The sequence below is a fragment of the Acomys minous genome (assembly GCF_964271855.1).
Source record: "Acomys minous genome assembly, chromosome: 8".
Classification (NCBI taxonomy): Eukaryota; Metazoa; Chordata; class Mammalia; order Rodentia; family Muridae; genus Acomys; species Acomys minous.
In genome coordinates, this window is record NC_140489.1 from 100357745 (window position 1) to 100376993 (window position 19249).

Consider the following 19249-nt stretch of genomic DNA (forward strand, 5'->3'; position numbering starts at 1 on the left):
CCTGGTGGATAACAGGTATAAGGCAAAGACTCATTTCATTAGATTTAATCCAAATGCAATCTGGAGATGTCACCAAATATAATTTTGGTTTTGGAGTATATGATCCCGAAGACAGAGAAAAGTGGGACTGCTAGGCCTACAGTCATAGACTCTTCCGTCATGGGACTTTAAGACCCAGGGAAAAAAATTATAGCCATTTAAAATTAAAGCTGGCTCAGTAAAGGCTGGGGGTTTTGTTTGTTTAGAAGCACACAATTATAGAAAGGAAAAATGATAGCCATTTAGTCCAAAGGCCACAATTTTCAAGATAGGAAAGCTGTAAGAGAGTTGTACAAGCCCACAAGTTGGTAAGCGAAAATGGACCTAGAAATCACACACCTCTAGAGTCTTGCCTGTAAGACAGTTCCCCAGTCTGGCCAATCACATCACTGGGAACTTTAGCAATTCAACAGGCATCTCCTCACTTGAGTCAGTAGCAAGTCACAATATGTGCATTAGTAGAACCTTCTAGAACAGTGTTCTACCCTGATATATTCTCACACAGCTACTAGTTTTGGTCTTCCCTCTAACTTCCCTCCTGCTTAAACTACCCCAGTAATTACAAGTTTGAGTCTAGCGTTCTTGGGTGAAATACAGGGCCTTTCAGAACCTCACTCCAATCTGCTTTACCTAACATCCCCCTTGATGGATGTGGACATCAAACTTTCTTGGAACAGGAATGCTTTTTTCTCTGTCTTATTCCTCTGTAAAAAAACTATTGTCTGTCACAGTCACCACTCTGGCTTCTAATCCTTTAAGACTCAATTCAAATGACATCTTTTCTTTAATATAAAAAATTCCTAAAAAATAAAAAGAAAGAAAGAAAGAAAACTATGAAATAAAATAAATTACTTTGGGAAAATATGAAAAAAAGAAAAGAATGCTATCCTCCCTGGCAGTTAATCACTATCTCCTATGCACGTCTATAACACTGTTCAAACACAATAATCTCTCTTATCATACTGCACTTGAATTTCCCATTACCCTTGTGTTTGTCTGTCACATGCTCTAGCATAGGCCATTTTTATTTACTTTGTTATGCCTAGCTCTTAAACCATATCTCTCATACAAAATACTTTTAAATATTTTCTGAACAAGTTAATTTGGTAAATAATAATATGGCTCACATAGAAATAAGTGAACAGTAACAACAACAACAACAAAAAGAAACAAACAAAAGGAAGCAAGGAGGCAATATAGCTGGACATATCAGCCTGGAGAGGGGCTGAGAGGGTGAGAGCACTGGCCGTGCCAGACCCAGAGCGCATCATAGGAGAGAGCCAACGCTCAAAAGGCTGTCATCTGATGTCAACAGCATGCCCCGACACATATGTACCCGCATGCATTACACATACACATGTGCATACATACACACATATGTACACACACACAAATAATAAAATATATCTATAAAAGATTGACTATATAGAGGAGTATATCTGGTAGAAAAGCAGAGGAGGCTCTGAACTGCCTCCCTGAAATCTTCCAGGCATCAGGGATACAGCTGTCAATCACATTGTCCCCTGCACCGTGGCTCTTCTAAAACTGGCTGGGGATTTTTTAAGTATGCTTTTAAATATAAAAGTTTATTGGTTTGTCATTATATTCCGAGGCCTTTTACATTTTGAGTACAGAATAAGCTTGGGTTTCAGCTCTACTTTAAATCATAATAATTAAAGTTTAAATAAGCTTGACTAAAGGCCTGGCATCCAAAACCATAATAATACAATTCCTGAAGGCATATATTTTAATTTGTTACTACATTATCATTTATTTTATGCACACTTGTGTTTGTGTGTAGACATGGATGTGTACAAGCAACAGCAGACAAGCGGAGGTCAGAGGTCAGTTCTCTTCTACCATGTGAGGCCAGGTGAACACACTCAGGCTGTTAGGCTTGGAAGTAGGTGCCTTCAACCACTGAGCCAACCAAGGAGGCATTATCATTGTCACATGATACTCAAATAAAGGCCAAGGTGTTAATCTTAGCAACCTGTCAAGTTCGGTTCCAATACAAGTATAGTTCAAAAATCAAATTGAAATGGATTATGCAGTAAAGGGAAGTGAAGTGTTCATGACTCAAGAAATATGTAGTTGCCAAGCATAGTGGCACATTTCTTTTAATCTCAGCATTCAGGAGGCAGAGGCAGGAGAATCTCTGAGTTTGAGACCAAGCCTGGTCTACATAGTGAGTTCCAAGTCAGCCAGGGCTACATATGAGACCCTATCTCAAAACCAAACCAAAACAACAGAAGAGGTATGCTGCTAAAGAAGAGGGGCAGGGGAGGCACGCACTTTTAAGAAAGGGGAGGAGGCTTGCTATCTTTACTTTTTAGACAGGAAAGCAAAACTCTTTTTCTAGGGAAAATGAAAAGAAGTGAAAAGAAGCATTATCTTTGTAAGTGGAACTAGTGCTTGGGCATAAAGTTCTACCATAGGGCAGATGCTTCTGGCTCTGGGGATAAAGCTCAGATATGGCAACGGGGATGAGTATGGAGAGTCACAAGAATGGAAGTAAGAAAACAGCATCAGAGAAAAGACACATTTCTTTTCTTGCCACTCTTTTTATCTTTCCCTCTCTTCAAAGGGAAGGGCTGAGGACTAATTTCTTGGGCTCTCTAGTATCTATGTGAAAATTTCTTTTCTGAGATAGAAAAAGGAAGTTCACATACAAATCAGTTCCCAAGAATCAGGCAAACGTGTGTACATTCGAATCAACCTTGGCCCTACACTGTCAGACATTTGTTACGTGAATGAGCACGGGAAGACAGTGTAAACAGAGCTGAGCAATCCGGATGGTTTCTGGAGCCTGGGAAATAAATGATGACTTACTCACAATTGATAGTAACGACATAAGGAACCAAAACCCCTAGTGATGGAAATGCAAACAAATACTTTATTTTTGAAAGAAGCTTAAAAACCACACAGATTTAAAATGAAAGCCAATCATCAAGACAACAATCATTAATATATCTGCATATATTTTTCGAGATATTTTCTTGTTTATATAGTAAGAAATGTTAGTTTACAAAAAAAAAAAACAAAAAAAAAACAAAAAAAAAAAAAAAAACAAGCAAGCGAGCTGGGCCTAGTGGCCCGCAGCTACAAGCCTAGCTACTGTGGAAGATGAAGCAGGAGTGCCAGAATCCAAAGACTGCCTGCACTACAGAGTTAGTTCAAGGCTAGCCTGGGCAACACGACTTTACAGAGGGGGACAGTTGGATGCTGGGAGGATCACACTTCATTGCTTTGCAACCTATTTTTTCGTGTTACCAATTTTTTTTTTTTTTTGCCATTACAACACTATAATAGAATCCCTTTTTTTTTTTCTGAAATGCTTTTTAAATTTTACTTTTATTTTTGATTGTGTGTATGTGTGTGCGCCTATACGTGGGTATGTGCACGTGAGTGCAGATGCCCTTAGAGGCCAGAAGTATCAGTTTCCCTAAAGCTAGTTTGCAAGTGGTTGTGAGCTGCCTGACGTGGGTGTTGGGAAACAAACTTAGGACCTCTACCAGGACACTACACACTCTTAACTGCTGAGTCACCTCTTCAGCCCCAATAAACATCCTTAATGCATGTATTCAACATAAATATGTGTACACTTATGTGATGTTTCCAAAGATAAATACTACATATGGAAAGTGGGTTAGAGTGATTTGACATTTTAATACATATTACCAAATAACTTAAATTGGACTTTATCGATAAAGTCTCTCACTATAGCCTGATGGCATAATTCCAGTAAGATGGGGCTTAAATACAAACCCTTAACCCTGGTTTAATTCAGGAAGACATTGGCCTGGGGAGATAGTTCCGTGGGTAAAATGCCTGCCGTACAAGCATGAGGACATGAGTTTAGATATCCAGTACCTACGTACGTGCCATGCATGGCAGTACAGTCTGTAACCCCAGTGCTGGGGTAGAGTGCGGGTAAGGAAATGCATCCCAGGTGTCTGAAAGGACATTCTCTAGTCTCAGTGGGAGACACTGTCTCAAAAATTAAAGTGGACAAAGGGAAGATAAGATACCGGTGTGCAACACACTACAGTGCCCCTAACCTAAAGCATGAAAAATCTACTAAGCAGACAATGCGGTGACCTGAAGACCTCTGTCTTAGTTTATTTTATTGTTGTTGTGATGGAATATGCTGACAAAGGCTACTGAAGAAAGGGTTTACGCTGCCTCATGATTTTTCTTCTGAGAGCTAAGATTACAGGCCTGCTCCACTGTGCCCCAAAGTATGCATCTTTCATATACTCATCCTGTATAGATTATTCTGTGAGATAAATGAAAAAAAAAGTCTTTTATTTTTACTATTCTTGTTTTTTTTTTTTTTAAAGAAACAGCAGAAATTGGTGTTAGTATCTTAATATCCCTACATATTATAATTTCATTATATGATCAGGACAAAACATAAAACTTTTTATATATTTTAATTGTCTTTGAATTCCACTATGTATTATTTCTTAATTATATTAGTCCAAGAGTAGTGGGGAAACAGCCAGCTCAAGCCAACGCCAACGATGCAGTGTTTATCCACCCAGGTGGGCATGTATAATAGAAATTTTCAATAATAGCAAACCTTATACAGAGGAAATTTTTTAAAATTAGTCTTCAGTAAGACCTAAATAACTTTAGCTTATAAATTCTAACTTTTAATGATCCTTGGCAAATTAGAGTCTTAATAAGTAGTAATAACCAAGTATCAAAGTCTGGGGACGGTGGCCTGAGAACTACCAAGATGAATTGCATATTCGGCTCATTTTCCATCAGGAAAAGGCTCATGACTTGGTATCTTGGACTATAATGGAGACTGATATCTAATCCAATAATTTTCAGAAATCATCTTCATTATGATTCTTGTAGTGGCTCATCAGTCCTACAAAATATACTCTCCTGAAGTAGAGCCTTCCTACACTGCTGGTGGGAATATGTGTCTACTACTTTAGAAGACAGTGTGGAAACTACTTAAAATGTTAGAAGCGGGTTATCAGATAAATCAGCACTCCAACTCTAAGGACGAGCTTAGGAGAAATGAAACAAACAGGCCCACACAAGAACCGCACACAACTTCTTATAGTACTATTATTCACAATAGCCAAAAAGGTACAAACAGCCCAAATATCCACCTAACAAGGTATGGCAAATGCAATTATACACATCATAAGGGCGATTTGGGCACTTAAAGGAACAAAACTCTATCTTTTCCCTTACTTCTTTCTCAGAAAGTTATAAAAGTTGTCAACTAACTTGGTGGAGTCTAGACTCGTCTAAGAGACCAGCCTCTGCGCATGCCTGTGGAGGATTGTCTTGATTTTGGTAACTGAGGTGGCAACCCACTGCTGGGTGGCACCATTCCCTGGCCAGGATCCTGCACTATGTAAGTGGTGAAGAGGGTCTGAGAAGCAGCGTGACTGCATCACTCTCTGATTCCTCGCTGTGAACACAGTACGCTCAGATGCTTCCCACCGTTAGGCTACTTTGTCTTCCCTACCAAGATGGACTGTACCATTAGCCTGAGGACTGTGAGAATAAAACATTTCTTGCTAAGTTGCTTTTGTCACAACAGAAAAACAAAAAACCTAAGATATTGGTATATATACATGCTACTAATTTTTGTATGTTGATTTTATATCCTACAAATTTACTGAAAGTGTTTATCAGATCTACAAGGTTTCTAGTGGAGTCTGTAGGACCTTTTAGGAATCTGCAAATAAGAATAATTTGGTTTCCTCCTTTCTCATGTGTACTCCTCTAATATCTTCCTCTTGTTTTATGGCTCTAGCTGAGACTCTAAATACTATATTGAGTAAGAGCAAAGAAGAGTGAGGGATGCTTGGGTTTTCCCCCATTAGTGTGATGTTGGCTACAGGTTTGTCATATACACCTCTTTCTACGTTTAGCTATGTTTACTTCCATTTTCTACAGAAATTTTATTCTGAAGACATGTTGAACTTTATCAAATGCTTTTTTTTTCTTTATCTATAGAACTGATGATGTGATTTCTATCCTCAGGTTCTACATTTGTTGATTTGAGCATGTTAAAGCATCCTTGGGATGAAACCAACTTGATCATGATGTACAAATTTCTTAATATGATCTTGAATTCAGTTTGGCAAAGCTGGATAAAGGCACAACAACAAAAAGAAAGCTGTAGACCAATTTTCTTTGTGAACATAGCCATAAAAACCCTGAACAAGATACTTGAATACTGGCCTTGTAACTAGTTTGGTAGTATCTCCTTCCTTCCTATTTTGTGAACAGCTTAAGGAATACTGCTATTAGATTTCCCTTCAAAGTTTGGTAAAAGTACACACTGAATCACTTGAAAATACACTATTTACTATAACTTCAAAAAGTAAGAAAGAAAGAAAAACAAATAACCAACAAAAACCTAGATGGCAAAAGACCTCTACAGTTCTGAACAGATAGCTGTGAGAACTGTACAATTCTATGAACATATGTACTAAAAACCATAGAACTGTGAACTTTAAAATGGTGGCATGTATTGTAAATGAACTATAAAGCTGTTATTCCAAATAGTCTAATATTCTTTACACTTCATGCAATGTTTTTATAAGATTCTAGTCTTACCGGACATCAACAGGGTATCCAAGAGGAGTCCTGGTGAGGATCCATTATTGATAGTGTAGCAGCAGCCAGGGGCCTCAAACCAGACCAATGACTCACTGCAATGAACATTTACAAGATGTGTGGACAAAGGGTATACTATGGGACGCACTGTGACACACTACAGCTTCCATGATAAGATTTTGTTTGTTTGTTTGTTTGGTTGGTTGGTTTGTTCTGATTCTATTTTTTATTTTCTTTTTGGGAGAGGTTGCAAGGGCAGAGGGCAGATATGGGAGGATGGGGAGATGAGTGGGGTACATGATGTGAAATTCACAAAGAATCAACAAAAAGTTTAAAGGGGGTGTCTCCATTTCTACCTATGAAAGCTTCCTTTCACTTCCATTTCTTCTTGTACATAACATCTAATATGCTAACTTCCGTTTTCATACTTGCTCACCTCTGTAAGACTGTCAACCCCTGTGATTATCTCTTCATTTTCATATACCTACTGTCCAGTTGTCAACCATACGGTAGATACTAACATATTCTTTAAGAGCAAGCTCCTAAGAGATCAGCATACTTTCAATTGCACATTGGACAAGCAGGCTAAAGTTACTTTGAAAATAGATCACCTAACTGGAGTTGAGTCCCAGTACATGTACTCCACAGGTTTGTAGTCTCGTTCACAACACAGACATAATTTTCTAATCCATGTGTTTAACTGTACCAAAATGCAAGGTTATTTTAAGACTAATATATCATATCTGTAAAATACGTGGCACATAAAATATCCATATAAATATCAGCTATTATAACTACTAAAAGTAACATTATTTCCAACTAGCTATTCATCAGCTTTATTTTATTGAAGTAAATTAGTTATGTCAAGTACTAGTAAAAAGAGTATGTTTTTGACTCCAAATATTGAAAACATATTGATCCCTAAGAGTCTCCTCATACAAACTTTTAATTCTTGTTCTGGAACTCACTCTCTTCAGTCTAAGATGTTTAAACATAAAATATACACTTCAGTGTTCATAAACTCTAAGTGTAACTAACAAAGCACCAAGAAGTCAGAGGGCATAAAAAAATAGAAATGATGAACTAATATTGCCTTAGGATTCAAATTCATACTGAGGCTTTAAGACAATTTTAGCAGAATCAGTCAACAACTGTGAACAAGACAATTCACCCACAGAACAGGGGAAACACACCTAAGAATAGCCTGTGACTCAGCCTCTGCCCCAAAGGAGGGTGAGGACCAGGCAGCTCTGCACTCTATGCTCATCTGTCTCATACAAAGAGCAAATATTTAAACAAAACTATTTACTTGGGTTGGATAAAATGTATGCAGAGAAAATCTTGAATAATATGTTTGACTTTCAAGTAAAATGTGACTTCTTTGAAATAATTTAATTTTCAAAGTTTTAAACCTTTATAAGAAAACACAAAGTGGGGTGCTGGAAAGATGGTTCAGTGGTTGAGAGCACTGGCTGCTCTTACAGACCCAAGTTCAATTCCCAGAACCTACATGACAGCTCACAACTGTCTGTAATCCAGCTACAAGTGATCTGGCACCCTCACACAGACATGCATGCAGGCAAAACACAAATGCACATAAAATAAAAAGAAAGAAAGAAAGGACGAACAAAGGAAAGAATAAACAAATTCTTCTACATAACTATTTCAAAAATATTTTCTAAGTAAAACGTAATCAAATAGGGGGAATTACACACAGAAGATAACCAGTTAATGTTATTTAATGTATAGGGAGCTATTAAAATTAATAATGTGGCAGGCGCAGTGGAACATGCCAATAATCCCAACACTTGGGGGAGGCAGAGGCAAGTGGATCTACAAACTGAGTCCAAGACAGTCAAGGCTACACAGAGAAATCCTGTCTCAAAAAAATAAAATAAAAATAAATCAACAAACAAATAAATAAATGTTAACCTGGCTAATAATGAAGAAAACAAAAATTAGCCAGGCAGTGGAAAGTGGATCTCTGAATTTGAGGCCAGCCACTTGGTCTACAGAGAAAATTCCAGGACAGCCAGGGCTATAGAGAAACCCTGGAAAAACAAAACAACAACAAAAAACTCTTTTTATGTACACACACACACACACACACACACACACACACACACACACGAAAGAAAGAAAGAAAGAAAGAAAGAAAGAAAGAAAGAAAGAAAGAAGAAAAAGCTTTACATTTTGCATTGGTTTTACTTATAAATTTACCAAACAAAATAAAAATTCCACCCCTCATCCTCGCTAACACCCAGAGCTAGAAACATAAGAACAGGCACAGCCTGTGGGAGTACAAATGTAACTTTTCATAAGGTACCTGAAACATACTCAAAAAAATCCTACCACCATCCATACAGAATTCCAAGACAGCCAGGGCTACACACAGAAAAACCCTGCCTTGAAAAACCAGAAATCTACCTTTTTTCTTTCCTTTTTCTTTTCTTGAGACAGGTTTTCCTACTTAGCCTTGGCTGCCTGGAACTTACTCTGTAGACCAGGCTGGCCTTGAACTCACTGAGATCTGCCTGCCTCTGCCCTATGAGTGCTGAGACTAAAGGCATGTGCTACCATATCTGGCAAATCTCTACTTTTTAAAGAAAAGAAAACACAATATTAATGAAACTGTTACACTTATAAAGATAATAACCTAAATCGTAAATAACAAAATCTGTGTTCTCAACTTCAATGTTTGGGGCACACTCATGCAGGCACACATACACACCCACAGAATGGAGTCTAAAAATGACTGTCACTGGAAGATGGACTTGGAATATATTTTTATCTAAGTTTCACCAATTAGCATGTACTACTTTCATAAAGAAAAAATATTGGTCAGGTGTTATGGTACAGGCCTGTAATCCAAGCATTTGAGAGGCAGGGGCAGAGGGATCCTGGCAAATTGGAGGCTAGCCTGGTCTATACGGCAAGTTCTTGGCATGTCTCAAAAAACAAAAACAAAACCAACAACAAATTAAACTATCTACTGAGAAGTTAAATTTAAGAAGTTTAAAGCTTAGAAAAGTATTTCTAGCAAATGAGAGACCAGCTATCAGTATATCTCAAAATTAAACTAGTAAATTAAGAGTAGACTGTCTTATCCAAGACGGCAAAATAGAAATCAGAAGCATCATCAGGGCTAGTGAGAAAGAGCTGACATCTACGCTAAAGCACTAGCCTAGGAAAACCACACTGGAGCAAAGGTTCCAAAGGCTTCCAGCTCACCAGACTCCTGAGCACTGCAGAGCCTTGGCAGGATAAGGTCGGGACCCTCCAAGTTCTTCGCCATCTTAGTAAAAGGCCTAAGTCTGCATGTGAGCGGAGCCCTGCGCCATAGGAGCAGAGGCACACACTCTAGAAGGAAGAGTCGCCATTTGGAACACACGTGTAACCATCAGGTGGCTGCAGCAGCGTGTGCTTGTGACCCCAGCTACTGGGAAGGTGTCAGGATGGGTGGGGCTCAGGAAACTCACTTGTAGCCAGGGGGTTGAAAACAACCTGAGCAACACCGTAAGACCCTTTCTAAAAGCAAACAGAACAAAACAAAAACAAACAACAACAACAACAACAACAAAAAACCCACAGTGCCAAAAAAAGAAGAAAACCAAAAAACTCCATCTGTACCCACAAATATATATTGGGGCTCCCAGGGCTTTGCTCCTTAGGCTCTCCCAGAAGTGGGGTTCGCAATACTCAAACCGTTGTAAACAACTCACTGCACACATAATGGGGATCACCACTGGTGCTTTCTCTCAGTTTTAGCTTCTGGCCCTCTGCTCTTCTCCCCAGGAGCTTCCAGGCCTGTTTCAATGTTACTTCCTCAGGCCAGGTTTCTACTTCAAATACTTGGAAGGAAGAATCACTTCTTTTGTCTTTGGCAGGAGGGTGTGTGTGTGCACCTGTGTGCACCTGTATGCACAAGCGCTTGGCTTTTGATACCGGTGCTGGGGATTCAAACTCAGGTCCCATGCTTGTGGAGCAAGCCCTTTATCAACTGGGCCGCCACCCAGCCTTTCACTTCTTGACACCATCAGGATCATGAGCACCTTTAAATCAAGTCAGTGTATCTGCCCAGTCAGTAGACGTACAAGATTAGAGAACAAAGAAGAAGAAGAACATACCATAACGTAGAATTCCATGCAAGTGCTATGGGCATGAGAACGAGATGAGCGCCTCCCTTTGCCCTGAGAAACTAGAACGTTATTAGATGAGCAATCTCAGAGGAAATGACTCCTACACTGAGTAATGAGTACTGAACAATAGGTTTCAGACGGCAGGTTACTGGGAACAGGGTGAGTTTTAGAAACTGAGAACAAAAATAGGCAAAGGCAGAGGAAAAATCTAGGCTGTAAAAGACAATGACCAGGCACATGCCCTTAAGTCCAGCCCTTGGGAGGCAGGTAGGTCTCTGTGATAGAAAGTTAGTATACATAGAAAGTTCCAGGATGGACAGGGCTACAAAGTGAGATCCTGTCTTTAAAAAAAAGAAGAAGAAGAAGAATTATTAAATAAAAAACACAGCATATATAACATATATGTACTTGAGAAGTGCTATAGAGATATTAGCTACCATCATTATACTTTTCTTAAATTTATAAACAAAGCTTTAAAACAAGCTTAGAGAAAGTGTATAACTACAAGAAAGATATACAATTCTTAACATACATCTTGTTGTTCTCAGGAACAAACAAGATGGCTGCTGATATGGCTCTGTAGAATGATTGTCTACCACGCAGCAAGCTTCAGGCTTGCTCCCCAGCACCACACAAACCAGCGGCAGTGGCATGTGCCTGCAATCCCAGCATTCAGGAGGTGGAGGCAGATGGATCAGAAGCTTCAGCTACCTCTGTTATCGTTGGTCACACAGTATATCTGAGGCCAGTATGGGCTATATGACTGTCAAAAGAAATTAGAAAAAAAGAAAGGAGCCGGGCCTGATGATGCAAGCCTGTAATCTCAGCACTTGGGGGGGGGGGTGGAGGCAGCCTGGTCTACAAAATGAGTCTAGGACTGCCAGGGCTACACAGAGAAACCCTGTCTCAAAAGAATAAAAAAATAAAATAAAAATAAGAAAAGAAAAAAGAAAGGAGAGGGGAGGGAAGAGAGAATAGGAAAGGAACAAAAGGACAAAGTAAACATGCCAATAAAATGAGAAAGAAGCAGAAATGGACTTTTTAAAAGAAAAATGGAAAAGCAATGCTCTGATATTAACACTTAGAGGAAGAAAAAGTAGTTTTAATGAGTTAGCGTATTTTTAAAAGGCAATGTTTTTAAGGGTGTGGGGAAATAAGACTGGTTTCATTCACACATTGATGCTAATGAATTTTCCTGTACAGTCACCCGACAGTATGCTTACCCAATGTCTACTATTTGAAACTTATTCTGGGGAAATGCTCATAATCATGAGCACAAATACAGCTACAAGGATGTGAACCATAGCATGGCACTAAGGAAAGATTACAAACTACTTTAGTCTACAGAAGCAATGTAAGACATCGATTATAAGCAGAAGATCAAAGTCAAATTCATGTCCTAGGTCTCCTGCTTACTGGTTTTGTGACTCTGGGGAAATTACTACACTATGCTTGCTCAAATTCCTCAACTATAAAGTTCTTACAGAGAGGCTAAAGACTAAATGAATTTATGTAAAGTGTATCCTAAATCACTAGTATATAGCTACTGCTCTGTAAATGTTAGACACTATTACTAATATTCAGTAGTAAGAACATATTATTTACCAATAAAAGTATATTGTAGATAAGTACATAGTAAAAACAGAGCCAAATTTTGATAAATGTTACTAAGATAAAAAGAAGAATCACAGAACAGGAACTGGGCACATAGTTCAGTGGAAAAGCACTTGCCCAACATGCCCAGTTCCATCCCTAGCACAGCAGAAAAACATTAAGCTATAACAACATAACAGGTCTGACAATCTGCAGAGACAAAATTCTAGGAAGAGACCTACCAAAACATGAGCAATGGCTATGTCTGGAAATTATCATAGTCTTTGCATTTCCCTATAGTGTTCCAATTTTCTACACAGAACATTTATTATTCATCATAATAAAAATAGTACACATAAAAAGTCAATAAAATTTTAAACCAAACAATACAGTTCTTTTAGGAAAAATCAAATTAAGTGCCCATTGCAAACCATTTGGCAAATCTCTGCTTTAAGCACGCGTTGTACCGGGGAAGGTTTTTCTGGTTTCAGTAACCAGAAAAACTATCAAGAGGTCTGCTGGTACAACCAAATAAACAACAACAACAACAATAATAATAATATAACCACCTTAAATATGGTATCCTTAAATATGAACAAACTTATTTACATTAAGGCTACCATTTATCTACTTGTACATGCACACTACAGATTTTCTTTGGTCTTGAGTTCCTTGATAATTTTGAAGGTAGCAAATGTACTTCTCCTAATTATTCCACACACAAACATACTCCAGACACCTATTTTCTGCCTTAATGTTCTCCACAGTACTTGGCAAATTCTAAATTCAAGACATTTCTTCTCTCTTCCCGAATTTAAGTGCCACTACGGCAGAACAGGGCTGAATATTTTATTCACTGGTTACATAAGCAGTATGTATATTGGACATTTCTTGCAAGAAATCATGCAATATTGATGAAATGAGAGAATGACTTCCATGCTATGAATTATGAGTAACTTCTGTTGTCCTCAACTTCCAAAGAGAGAAGACAGTGGCTGGGAATAAAGAAAAGAAAGCTGATGCAGAATGTGGAGAAAGAGAAAGAGGAAAAGTTACATTAGTGAAGATCGAGCAGCAATACTCTGCAAGAGAGGTTGTCATCGCGCTATAAAAACTAGGAAGGCCAGATCCTGGAGAGTACGATCAGAAAAGGCCTGTGGTTACCCAAATCTCATCCAACGCCTCTTTACATCTCAGTTCTCAGAACCCCTGGGCAACCCTGGGCAACCCTGTAGGAACTAGGACACTTGGAAGGAGGAAGTAACGCCAAGTCAGAATCACTGGAGTGAACTAGGGGAGGGCAAGGAAAATTCCAACACAGGTTGTTTCTGCAGCAAGACCAGAATCAATCTATAAGCATTTCCCTAAAAATTCAGCAGCGGACAACCTAAATTGTGAGAAGCTTTCTCTTCTACTGCTTCAGTTTTCAGATCGTAATAATATTTAGGGAAGTAATACTACTTTGTATTCCTACACCGTTCTTGGCAAATGTGATGGCTAATACTGAAGGTCAACTTGATAAAATCTAGAACCACCTTGGAGGTAAGTCTTTGGCCATGCCTATGCAGGGTTATCTAGGTAAGGTGAAGGGAAGAGGGAAGGCCCACCCTGAATGTGGACTGCTACTCCATGGCCTGCGTGCACAGGACGAAGCCAGGAGAGCATGGGACTTCAATACACCTGACTACATGTCTCCTTCTCCTGAGGCGATGCACTACACCCTCAAGCCCTGTGTCAAAATAACCCCTTCCTCAAGCTGCTTCTTCGTCACAGCAACAAGAAATGTAACTAACAGAAAACGCCACTTATCTTTGAAGTGACATAATCTCTAAGAATTATTTCGCAGTTACTAAAAAGCAATGGCACCAAATGTTACAGAAAATATGAGATTTATTAACTTGCCTTACCCGGTTCTTATACTAAGGCAGTCATTTGACAGATGCACAAAAGCACTTTGGATGGAAGACTGAGAAAGGAGGACAGAGACTCCAAACAGCAGAAAGAAAATGGCCACGCAAAGGCTGCTCCTTCCTACTGACCAGCCCAGAGCCTTGCAGGCACTTGTCACTGTTCTCTCAGCCCCAACCTCATCCTGGTTACCTGCACTTCACACTGCAAAGAATTTAGCCACCTGAACTCAAAGGCTCTGACATGATAACCCAAAGTAGTAGAAAGGAAGGGAACTAAAGGGGTAGAGTGTTAGACTGAACTGAAGGTCAGGCCTTGTATCTATTTTCTAGCCTTCTCATATGGCTCATTTTGATGCTGATTAAAAACTGAGCACCCAAAGAAAAACTATTTTTATAGTTATTAGGATAAATCACAAACCAGAGAGAGAGACAGAGACAGAGAAGGACAGGCTAATAACTTGAAATTTCTCATTGAAGCTGGAATGATACCAGGTAACTGGGCACTTACGCTGCGCACAGTCCCTAAGCACTTTATATTCTATACAACACTATGAATAATGGGTTCTGTTATTACCCCTGGTTTATAGATGAAGAAGAAACAGAAATAAGATAATTAAAGAAACCTTAGGTCATTCAACTATTTGGAGCCGGAGCTTGGTAGGAGGGTCTAACTAGAGAGCCTATGCTTTTATCCAACAGAGTCATGAATATACATGCAATTTTTATTAAACCAGACCTTTTCTCAAATGAATATGCATTCACAATGAAAAGGACCCATAAAACATAAAACAGGTGGCTAAATACAACAAGTTACATGTCTACCATCTGGTGGCAGACCCCCTAAATGTCTGCCACAATCATGGTTGAATAGTTGTATGGTAACTAGCCCAGTTAGTCAAAGGCTTCATATGGCTGTGAAATGACGTTTTAATCGAGTCTCTCAAAACACTGCAAACAAAATACGCTGCACTCTTAGAGTTATGAAAATACTTTATCTCTTGGTCTGTTGACTGTCCCACTTCTACTCGGTTCCCTCCCTTCCTCCCCCATTTCCTCTCAGCCTCATATCCTTTAGGGCCAGCTCAGTTCCTCTTTCTCAAGAACACCTATAGGCACACTTTACCCCAGAGAATGCTAAGATTCGCCCGTGTGCAACCACCGTAGAATGGTACAAACTTAACAACAACAACAAAAAAAGCCAAGTAGAACTACAGTTCTGGTGTATGCTCAGCTTCAGATCTAAAGCAACTGCAGAAACAACTGAAATATTCTGGATTTCTACTTCATACCTGGAATCTGCTTTTTATCAATTAGCATACCCAAAAAGTTTCCCCTTGTTCAGTCTTTTTTTTTTTTTTTGCAAAATTGTTTTTCAAAAAAAAATTCCGTATTTAAAATACAAAAATAAGCCCCAAACAGGTGGGATAGAGAACAAATATACCATATTTTAGAAACATAGTTAGCTTATTCTTAATAATGTGTAGAGCCCAGTGTAAATGTTTTCAGGTAAATATGTAAAACTCCTGTGTCGGGTGTGAAGTTGCATACGTGATACTAGCAGTGGGTAGGATGAGGCAGGAGGATCATAAGTTCCAGGCCTGCCCGTGCTAAACAATGAGATGCTGGCTGTGTAAACTGAGAGCTTGAGAGCCAGGCAGTGGTGAGGTACTGCAAGCACCTGGAAAGCACTCAGGAAAAGCTGCAAGGCCGGGCCCTGGCAGCCCCTTCCTGGAGCTGACAAATCCAGCTCACCCCCTCCTAACGTAAACACACACACACAGATTCATGTGTTCAAAAACAAAACAAACCTGTACATATAGACATATATAGGCACATATATATATTTCCATATATATACATATACACACTTTTTTTTTTAACCTAAGCCATGATGTTATGAACAAGAGCATAGGTGTTCTAAACTCAAACAGAACACTTACTATTATTAGTGCTGAGACCTGGAGCAGTCTGTTAAACTTTTAACATTTCACTGCTCAGGCTGATGGGAGGACATTAATTACTTGTAAGGCTTTCATGTGCTTTAAATAATTATGTAAAACACCGAGCATAGGCTCTAATACTAGTAGTAAGTGCTCTATAAATGACCACCACAGGTGATACTAAAGGAAGTTTAGGTGATGATGAACAATACATATTCTTTTATTAAAAGGATGGCACTCTCTGGGCGTGGTGTCACACGCCTTTAATCTCAGCTAGCGAGCAAGAGGCAGAGGCAGGTGGATCTCTGATTTCAAGGCCATCCTGGTCTACAAAGTGAGTCCAAGACAGTCAAGGCTAACACAGAAAGACCGTGTCTCCAAAAACCAAAAACAGAAAAGGAGGATAAGGAAGAAGAGAAAGAGGAGGAAGAGGAGGAGGACAGAGAACATGCTCAGAATGTGTAGAAAGGTTGGTTCGCCCCCATTACACACATACACTTACATTCACACACACACACACACACACAAACACACACACACACACACACCTCTAAGAGTTCTAAGATTATATAAGAAAATGTCTATTTTGTAATAGAGATACAATAACTACAGGATAAAATGACAAGATAAACAAAATCTTGAAAGCTTCTTAGTTTGGGTAATGGGTGTGTATGTAAAGATGCCTTTTTAAAAAGAACAAATCCAATCCCCTGAATGTACATAACACATTTCTTCACATTCAAGGGAAATGAGGATTTGAGTCTTGAGACATGTTGAACAACGGCATTTTTCTACTCAATAATTCAATACTGGTCCAGTTTTTACTAACCATTCTACCTTTCATCATAAAGATGAGCAAAGGGAATGCTTAGGACTGCATTAAATGGTTAAAATAAACACAATATTTTCAACTGCAAATCGATACATCAAACGGCAGCAACACACACTTTTTTCTTCATACATTTTTCAACACACATTTTTTTTTCATTAAAAAAAGGGGGGGGGGGAAAGACTTCCACTTTGCTTGTTTAATTACAAGGCAATAATAGGAATAATCCCCAACCTACAGGTAAGCAAATAACTTTGAATTCTGCAGGCCTCCCATCAGTTCGGATAAAGGTTGTAGGTGGTGTTTCTGGATTGCTTTTAGGTTTTATCACTGACTGACACTATTGCAATCCTTCAGAGGGAAGTTAGCAATTTCTCCGAGGCTTAAGTAGGTAGCTTGGCCTCCAGTCTGTGCTACCTAAATTAAGCTAACACCACAAAATTCTAAGTGACATCTTGCCTCCCCTGAGTAAGCAACGAACACTGTGAAACAGACAAAAAGGGATGTATTACAGCACTAATTTCCGTGCGATCTCCAATTCCTATTATAAAGTAGATGGTTCTATCCAAAATGTTCCTTTTCATTATAAATCCAAGTTTCAAACGAACATATTGGCCACGGGCAACCACTGAACAACACAGCGCATGATCAATACGTGCAAATACAGCGTCTTTCTGCAGAATGAAAGCCATCTGCACTTTGCAGTCTCAGTTTACCCGTTCACTACACACTTGCAAGCGTCTTTTCTCTTTTCCCTAAATAGGCAATGAACTTTACTCTGGCTACAGAGATTCCTTCGCGCCGAGCTTCCTGCAAGTGCATAATGCAGAAGTCAACGCTTAACACCTCTCAACTTTAGCTGGTAAAAGGCGAGCCGTGGACGCCAAGCATCCGCCCACTGTCCTCTCGTGACTCGGGCTACTTTGACGCACCGGGATGCGGCTCACCTGACACTCTGCACCAACCCTGACCAAGAAGGAAAGAGAGAGAGAGAAGGAAAAAAAAAAAAATCAACCTAGTCAAAATAAAATGAGTCCCCAAGGCAACGCGCACCCAGGTGCCCCTACGGAAAGCTGCGGACCCGGTCGCCCCCCAGCAATAGGCGGAGGCCGTCACCTGCCAAGCGAGGCCGCGGCGGCGAGGGGCCCCGGCGTCCCGGCCTCAGAGAGGAGCGGGGACAGGAACCGGGGGGCCCGAGGTTTTCCGCCCGGCGCCGCCGCCGCCGCCCGGCCGGGGCCTAGGGCGGGGGCCGCACGCGCTCCCGAGGACCGGAGCCGGCGGTGTGCGGCGCGCGGCCCCCTCTGCGCGGCCCGTGGAGCCCCGGGGACGGCGGCGCCCACACCTGCCCGGCTCCCCGCAGCAGCGCTGACGGGCGGCTTCACCCACCTGGCGCCACGCGCACGTCACGGCGCGACCCCGCGCGCTCCTCAGCAGCTGCCCGCGCGCGAGCGCGGCCAGGCGCGGGGAAGACCCTGCCGTGCCGCCGCCGCCGCCGGGTCAGTCGTCAGGCCGGCCGCAGCAGACCTGTTGCGCAGCCTGTCACGGCCGCTGGGCTCCGCCGGCGCCGCCTCAGCCCCACAACAACATGGCGGCCGCGGCCTCCGCAGGAAGCCGGGGGGCGGGGAGGGCAGTGACGGCCCGCCCGCCTGGCCGCGGGGCACCGACGCCCCGCCGTGGGGGAGCGCCGCGCAGCGTGGCGTTCTTCTTCACCGCGGGAACCGTGGAGCCCAGGGCCGCCAAGGCGTGAGCTGAAGTGCTTCTTCTTCCCCCTCCTGCGGGGTCCCGAAGCTCCGAAGCTGACAGCACCTCCAGGAGCTACTACGACCCACCTGGCTCCTCCTCCTCCGAGGTGACATGCGGAGGCTGGGTGGGACGTTTCCTGCCACACTTGGACCCCAAGGTTTTTGGAAAGGGCCGAGAGATGTCCCTGTTGGACCACGCATGGAGCTTGCTCTCTCTCACACCCTGGAGCCTTCTTATTCACCGAGGATCTCTTCGTTAATATGGGAGCGAGGATTTCCTTAGAATGGGGAAGCTAGAGGCACGAAGGAGTTGCCTCCACCTATGTGGCGACCCTTCCCAAGGACTCCCCTAAAGGATTTAACCACACCAAGAGTCACTATTACTCATATTCTCTCTCTCTCTCTCTCTCTCTCTCTCTCTCTCTCTCTCTCTCTCTCTCTCCCTCCCTCCCTCCCTCTC

General features: G+C 41.0%; 1 protein-coding gene across 6 annotated transcripts in view; it reads right to left on the bottom strand.

The window, feature by feature from the left end:
• The window catches only part of ITSN2 (intersectin 2), a 111142-nt gene that overhangs the window by 91177 nt on the left and 716 nt on the right, over window positions 1-19249 (bottom strand). For 2 of the 6 annotated variants that reach the window (XM_084793400.1, XM_084793404.1), the window contains exon 1: window positions 18434-18616. The exons of 1 other annotated variant lie outside the window; for it this stretch is intronic. The gene's annotated coding sequence lies outside the window, so the exon portion shown is untranslated. Of the gene's footprint in view, window positions 1-18433; window positions 18617-18876; window positions 18899-19249 lie in introns of those variants that run through there. 3 more of the 6 variants (XM_084793401.1, XM_084793403.1, XM_084793405.1) reach the window with 3 other exon arrangements.